This window comes from Benincasa hispida, chromosome 12, assembly GCF_009727055.1.
Source record: "Benincasa hispida cultivar B227 chromosome 12, ASM972705v1, whole genome shotgun sequence".
In the NCBI taxonomy this organism is placed as follows: Eukaryota; Viridiplantae; Streptophyta; class Magnoliopsida; order Cucurbitales; family Cucurbitaceae; genus Benincasa; species Benincasa hispida.
In genome coordinates this window covers 40526150-40533824 of record NC_052360.1, presented here as the reverse complement: position 1 = coordinate 40533824, position 7675 = coordinate 40526150, and positions in this window count along the sequence as shown.

Here is a 7675-nt window from a genome sequence, read left to right as displayed (position 1 = left end):
GCGAAGGTGTCACTCTCTCTTCTCATTTCTTGCTGCTCACTTTTTCATCCCGCTCTTTCTATCCTCCTTCTCAATTCGTTTTACTATGATCAGAATTCTTCTCACTCATGCTTCTCTCTTGCTTTCATTATTTCTAAAAAAAATGTAGATTGAGCCAAAGAAGAACCAAATGAATCAATTGAAGAAGAAGAAGAAGAATCGATTGAAGGAAACGAAGAAAAATCGATTGAAGAAGAAGCTGTAGATTGATGAAGAAGAAACGAAGAATCGAAGAATCGATTAGATTTTTTTAAAGCATCAGATTATATTTAAAAAGAAAAAAGAAAAAGAAAGTTGCAAATCAAAGAAGAAAGAAGACACGTGCATTTGGGATCAAAGCATAATTTCACATGGCACTAACGCCAGGATCCCTTGTACAAATTTCTCAAAACTTGAGAACTAACTAAAAACAATCTTCAACAATTTTCTATTAAAAAAATAAAGAAAAGAAAGAAAAAAGAAAAAGGAATTATCAGGGTCGCAACCAAGCGGAGGATTCAAAATCATGCTAGAACTAGAAGCAATATCAAAAACGGTCATCCCACCAGTGATCTTAACGATCTACGGCTACAGTGCATCTGCATGCCAATTTATCAATGTGTTCATAACGATAACCTAAATATTGATTTCTTCGCACGAACTGACAAAATCTTGCTTGCAACAGACTATGGAGGCTCTTCTGAAGAGAAGTAAGATGGACATGACATGTTGTTAGCTAACCAACTTCCCTATTTCAGCAGGCGAGACTCTCGCTATGTTTTCTCCATCCTAAACTCTCCCTCTTCTCGCTCTCTGACCATAACTATTGCTTTAGCGCCCACCCAGGCTTGTTTCTTGCTTCTTTAAATACATGTATGGGTAGTTTTCTTGAAATTTTGGGTTCATTATATTGATTTGAGACAAATTTTACTTTTCTGAAGTTGGGTCGAACTGTTTCATGAAAATTTATGCTTTTTTTTGAAAATAAGTTGAATAACTATATTGGATGAGAGTTTACAAGATTGATATTGACCTTCTATGACAATACAGACATTTCCATTAAAGAGAGAGAGAGAGAAGGAGATTGTTATTTCTATCATCTGCTTCAGCAATGGACTCTAGTCCAAGCTGTGCGTTGGTTTTGAGTGGGAAAACGGTGGTTGAGAACGAAACTGCCAAATTGCTGAAAAGGATTGACACATTGAAGCTCCATGACGATACTGAAATTTCGGTTTTCTTGCACTTAAAAATGGATAAGCCCTCGGGGGAAAATGTGTTTCGAATTGATTTTGTATCTGAATGCTATTTCTACCAATACTTTTGGTAGATTCCTCATTTGGTCTCAACGGATTCCTTCTACTCGGGATTTTATTTCTCAGTAAGTGTAACGAAGCCTTTCTTTTTCTCGCACACTACATTTTCATTCTTTGGAGAGCCAGCTAAATATTAGTTTGCATCAATAGCTTTAAGAACCTTCCACTGAGTGTTGTCTGTGTGACTAATGTTCAATTCAAGGGAAGAGGTGCATATTGCTAATAGGTAATGACAAATTGTTGACATTATTTGTTAGTCCTAGAATTCCTCTTTCTATTGAAAGTCACTATGTGGATTTAAGTAAAGGTCGATCGAAGAATTTGTGGAAATCTCCCCTTGGTTGCCTTATGTTTTCCTTCACTATTCAAATGGAATATGGGCGTATTGTTTCTCTATTACAGTACTAGGATTGTGGAGACAAATTCTAATATTAAACTAAAACCCTAAAGTCGTGTGTGCCATCAAATTTGGAGGAAAGTAATTTTGGGCTCATTGCATTTTAGGCCAATTATGGGCTTGATATTTTTTCAGCCAACATATATACATGAAGTGACTTCGGCAAAAGCATAATTTTAGTATTTGAAGATCCTTCAATCTGTGTGCAAGAGTGAGCATATTTGAGAGGGTATTCTCATGGGTCTTTGGGCATTTCTGTTTTGTCATTAATCTCAAGATAGAGGGTTGTGGTACTAAAAATCAAATAGTTCGTATTGGATCATTTGGGAGAGACTTGTAACGTGAAATCTGAACCTTTTGCAATCTTCATCATAGTAGAACCTGTCGTTTTAGAAGACTTGACATAATCCCAAGTTTGGAGTGAACTAAGTATTTTGTTTGGTGTCATTCTTGTTTTCTCTTCTCTTTGTTATTTATTTTTTTATGACGGCTAACTTTTTTAGCTTTAACTTGTGAAATGGGAATTTTAGATATGGTGTAGTTTGCACATCTATTTGTATCTACTGTAAATTACCGACAAGTGATATCCGAGCTTTTGGGTATAGGCTACGCTTCCAGGTAAATTGCTAGACCTGACCATGAATCGGCGACTTAGCCACTTACACCCATACAAATCAAAGGACCGCCCTCAATGACAGGAGTTCCCAACTCACTCAGGATTGAGGTCATGTTACCTATGGTCATCCTAGTGAAGTGAAGTCTTTGTCATGAACGGTGTTATATAACGAGACGTTAACACTTCATGGTCAGGTCTCATACAAACTCTTTGTATAGGTGATAATGGGCAAAAATGCATGTTATTACAGTGCTAAGTTATTAAACAATGTAGGGTTGCGTTGATAAAATATATAAAATTGCGTCAAAAAAGCATTAAGTTTGTAACATTGCGGTCGCATGCGTTCATTGCATAAAAATAGTTAACTATTGTATTTTTCTGCAGAATATGCGTTGACGCAAAGCGTAAAATGCGATCACAAGAAAGAAACGGTCGAGCGCAGCGTTACCGCAAGGTTTTACGGTGATTTGTGCTCGCAAACATCTGTTCAAGAAGGATTTTCGCATAGAGCCGCCGCAACTTGATGGGCGCATCTGGGTGAAAAGCATAATAAATCACGATAGGACAGAAAGTTGATGACGGTCGAGTCTGAATTAAGTTGGAAAGTCGCTAACGAACTACTGTAGCAAGTACACTCAACTTTTCGGTGACAAATATTCGGTGCATCAGACAAATAATTAATGCCGTCCCATCAGTGTAATCATAAGAGAGAAGATGCCTTTCACCCCGAAGCTCTATAAATACCGAAGACAACCTTCAGTAAAGGAGTTCAGATTTTAGAGAATTTTCCCTTAGTTAGAAGTAGCCTTGTTCTTAGATTTTCTTTTATTTAAGAAGGAAGCGAGAGAAGCGAGATTGTGCCAAGAGATCGTTCTAGTGAACTTGGAATAGTGCCAGAAGCATTGAGCTCAGAGGGAGGGCCAACTCCTGTGGAAGCAGAAATATCTTTTGAACATAATAGAGTTGACAGTGTAATGTCATTTTGTACTTAAACTTATCTATAGAAATGGAATTTACTTCTTTATATCTGTTCACTTTTTGTTTATTATGCATGAGTAGCTAAATCTATCGAATGGGTGAGAAGCACTTTGCTAGCATAACTGGGGATCTTTGTTCTATGCGATTATCCTGTATTATGTATGCATCATTCGTCCATTAGAGATACTCGGGAGGGTAGTCTAAGGACAAAATCTAGGCTTGAAAAAGTTAGGTTAGAATTTAGGCTCGGAAGAGTCAGATTAGAATGCATAATCAAGAGATAGAAGCTTAGGAATGAGCACTGTTTTCTATTAACGCATCGCATGCATCATAAGGATAGGATATGATTGTATGTGGTCACCTTGTCTTTGTGTGCATCTTGCATCATCACATAGGAAAAAAAGTAGAGATTTAGGAATAAGCTCTATGGACATTATCGCAGGCAACACATGCGTCCTAGACCTAGGAGCCTTGCATTTGCATTGGAAAATAATTTGCTGTCAAATGAATGTAACATGATCGCATAGTTTGACGCACTCTCAGGAAACACTAGCTAAAGACCTTCTCAACCCGTTCCTCCATATACTCAGTGTATCTACCGCATAATCGATCTTTTCTTAAATTCGTTGCATACATTTATTTTATACCACAAACAACAACCCAAAATAACTCTTTGATTGATTGGTTACTGCAAAGTCTTCTTGAAAATTATCACCGCATACCGTTTTCCCTAGTCCTTGAGTTCGACCCTGGACTTACCAGGAAACTCAGTGGAGTTTATACTTGGATTCCGCTGAGAAAACTTGTTGCTCAACGCATTCCCATCACCGTAACTAACTCCATCATTTCATCGCATAAAATAATGCATCAAGTTTTTGGCGCCGTTGCTGGGACTTCGACAATTCAGTGTGCTAACGGTAATTTTTCTGATTTCTTTGCAGCTCTCAATCTCTGGCAAATTACGACCCGGAGATTGAGAGGACGTTCCGATGAAGACTGAGAAACAGACGCCAACAACAACAACTAGATAAAGACAATATGGCGGAGCAGCCTGGAAACGGAGCACCAAACGAAAACAATGTCATGGCGAATCCAATTCTATTGGCAAACGATCGCAATAGGCCTATTCGAGACTATGCATCACCAAACCTCTACGATTTCTCTCCTGGAATCATAAGGCCTGCCCTTGATGGATCCCGATTCAAAATGAAACCCGTGATGCTGCAGATGATCCAGACTGCTGGACAATTTGGAGGAAGGCGTGGCAAGGACCCGCATGCCCACCTCCGGAGCTTCATAGAAATCTACAACACTTTTGTGTTCTCGAATATCTCTACCGAAGAAGTCGACTAACTCTATTTCCATTTTCTTTGTGTGATCAGGCACGAAAATGGGCGTATTCTTTCGAACCGGGGGAGATCACTCCCTGGGAACAAGTCGTAGAAAATTTTATGGAGAAATATTTCCCACCAACCGAGAATGCCAGGAGAAGGAAATTAATAACGAATTTTGAACAAGAAATTGATGAATCGCTCAGCGATGCTTGGGCGAGGTTTAAGAGGCTGGTAAGGGATTGTCCACACAACAGATTACCAGACTACTTGCAAATGGAAATCTTTTATCACGGTTTAAATCCTGCTTTGCAGACTGCTGCCAATGCGGCAGACGCTGGTGGTCTACTAGATAAACATATGATGAGGCTAAGAACATCCTGGATTACATCTCTCAAAATCACGAGTACTAGAGAGAGTGATCAGAGACTGAGAATAAAGGATAATGACACAAACAATGGTGCTATCGTATCACTTCAGAGTCAGATGATCGCAATGATGAACCTAATTCAGGGAATCACAATCAACAGCCAAACAACGCAAAGTGGGCAAGTAAATGCAATTGATCAGACTACCGCAAGGTGTGCGACTTGCGGTGAAGGATACACAATTGAAGAATGCCCACAGAACCTGCAGTCTATTTATTTTTTGAAAAATAATCCATTCTCTAACACCTACAACTCTGGTTTGAGAAGCCACCCCAACTGTGCATGGAAAAATTAGCAACAAAATTACCAATCAGTGGCACAAAAAGAAGGGCCACCTGGATTTTTCTCGCGAAACAACGGTTAAACGAGTAGTCAAGCCAACAGTTCACAATCACCACAATCTTTCTTCTTGGAAAGTTTGTTGAAGTAGTATATTGAGAAGAACAAAACGGTGCTTCAAAACTAGGCGACATCCATCCGCAACCTGGAACTACAAATGGGCTAGATTGCGAGCGAGCTCAAGAACAGACCGAAAGGGGCCCTGCCGAGTTCAACAAAACTCCTACGCAACCCAGGGGGAATGGGTAAAGAGCAATGTCAAGTCGTGACATTGCGGAGTGAAAAGACTGTTGTAGGGGAGAGGAAAGAGCCTAGCCAGACGATTTCAATTGCGCTGGAATTCGAAATTTCGATGACTCGAGAAGAAGAAGGAGAAAAAGAAATGATAGAGCCAGAAATTACGCCCACCTCAGACCTAAAAGAAAAGGGGACCGTGAGAGTACAGTTACCACCTCTCCCACAGAGACTCAGAAAGAAGAAGAATGACGAGGTACAGTACCAATGCTTCATGATTATGTTAAAATAATTGCATATTAATATTTCGTTCAGTGAAGCGATTGAGAAGATGCTCGCATATGTGAAGTTTCTAAAGGATATGGTAATCAAGAAGAGAAGCACTGGTAAGTTTGCCATGGTGGCTTTGACACAGAGCTCAAAATCTATAATCGCACCGAAGATGAGCGATTCTGGGAGCTTTACTATACCTTACTCCATTGGAGGATTGTACATCGGGCAAGCATTGTGTGACCTTAGAGCCAACATCAAATTTATGCCTCTGTCAATCTATAAGCAACTGAATGTGGGGCAACTTGCGTCCACGACCGTGACGCTCCAACTAGCAGATAGATCTCTGGTGCATCCAGAGAGGAAGGTGAAGGACGTGCTGGTTACAATCGACAAATTTATATTACCAGCCGACTTCATCATTTTAGATTACANCATCCAGAGAGGAAGGTGAAGGACGTGCTGGTTACAATCGACAAATTTATATTACCAGCCGACTTCATCATTTTAGATTACAAAGCCGACAAAGATGTGCCCATCATCCTGGGGCGACCATTTCTATCAACAGGTCGTGCCCAGATTGATGTGTACAAAGGAGAGATCACCCTGTGTGTGAATGGACAGAAGCTCAAGTTCAATATCATTCGTGCCATGAAGTTTCCATACGAAGAAGACTTGAATGAATCTGATGACGACCAGAGTTTGAATGAAAAAGAAAAGCCTGACGATGAAAACGAAGATGAGGATGCAAGCGCATCCATTGTTGCATGTAATGCGATCATAGAAAAAACAAACAAGTAAGATGAGAAGATCACAAACTAAGAAGAAGAGAAAACAGAAAATGAAGGAAGAAAAACAACGCAACCGTCATTGAAAGAACCAGCAATAATAGAACTGAAGACCCTGCCGAATCACCTAAAGTATGCATTTTTGGGGCAGAATGAAAAGTTGCCAATAATTATTTCCTCTGAACTTAATGAAGACCAGGAGAATGCGTTGATGCGCATTCTGAGAAAATATGTGCGAGCGGTTGGATGGACACTCACAGACATTCGAGGAATTAGCCCAGCATACTGTATGCATCAAATTCGTCTCGAAGAAAACCATAAGGGATCGATCGAACATCAGCGCAGACTCAACCTTACGATGAAAGAGGTTGTTAAAAATGAGATAATCAAGTGTTTAGTTGCGGGCATTATTTATCCGATAGCAGACAGCACGTGGGTCAGGCCCGTGCAATGCGTGCCAAAAAAAGTGGGATGACGGTAGTCCCTAATGCAAATAATGAGCTGATACCGCAAAGAACCGTCACCGAATGGTGTATTTGCATGGACTACCTCAAGCTGAATGCAACAACGAAGAAAGATCATTTCCCTTTACCATTCATTGACCAAATGCTAGATCGTCTAGCCGGAAATGACTTCTGCTGCTTTCTTGATGGGTATGCCGGTTATAATCAGATTATGATTGCTCCCGAAGATCAGGACAAGACCACATTCACCTGTCCATATGGAACTTTTTCTTTTCGCCGCATGTCGTTTAGCCTCTGCAATGCGCCAAGCACTTTCCAAAGGTGCATGATAGCTATCTTTTCAGAATATCTTAAAGACTTCGTAGAAATATTCATGGACGACTTCTCTGTATATGGGCACACATACGAAGTCTGTCTTACCAACTTAGAGAAGATATTGAAAAGATGTGAGGAGACGAATCTCGTACTTAACTGGGAAAAATGCCATTTTATGGTGAAG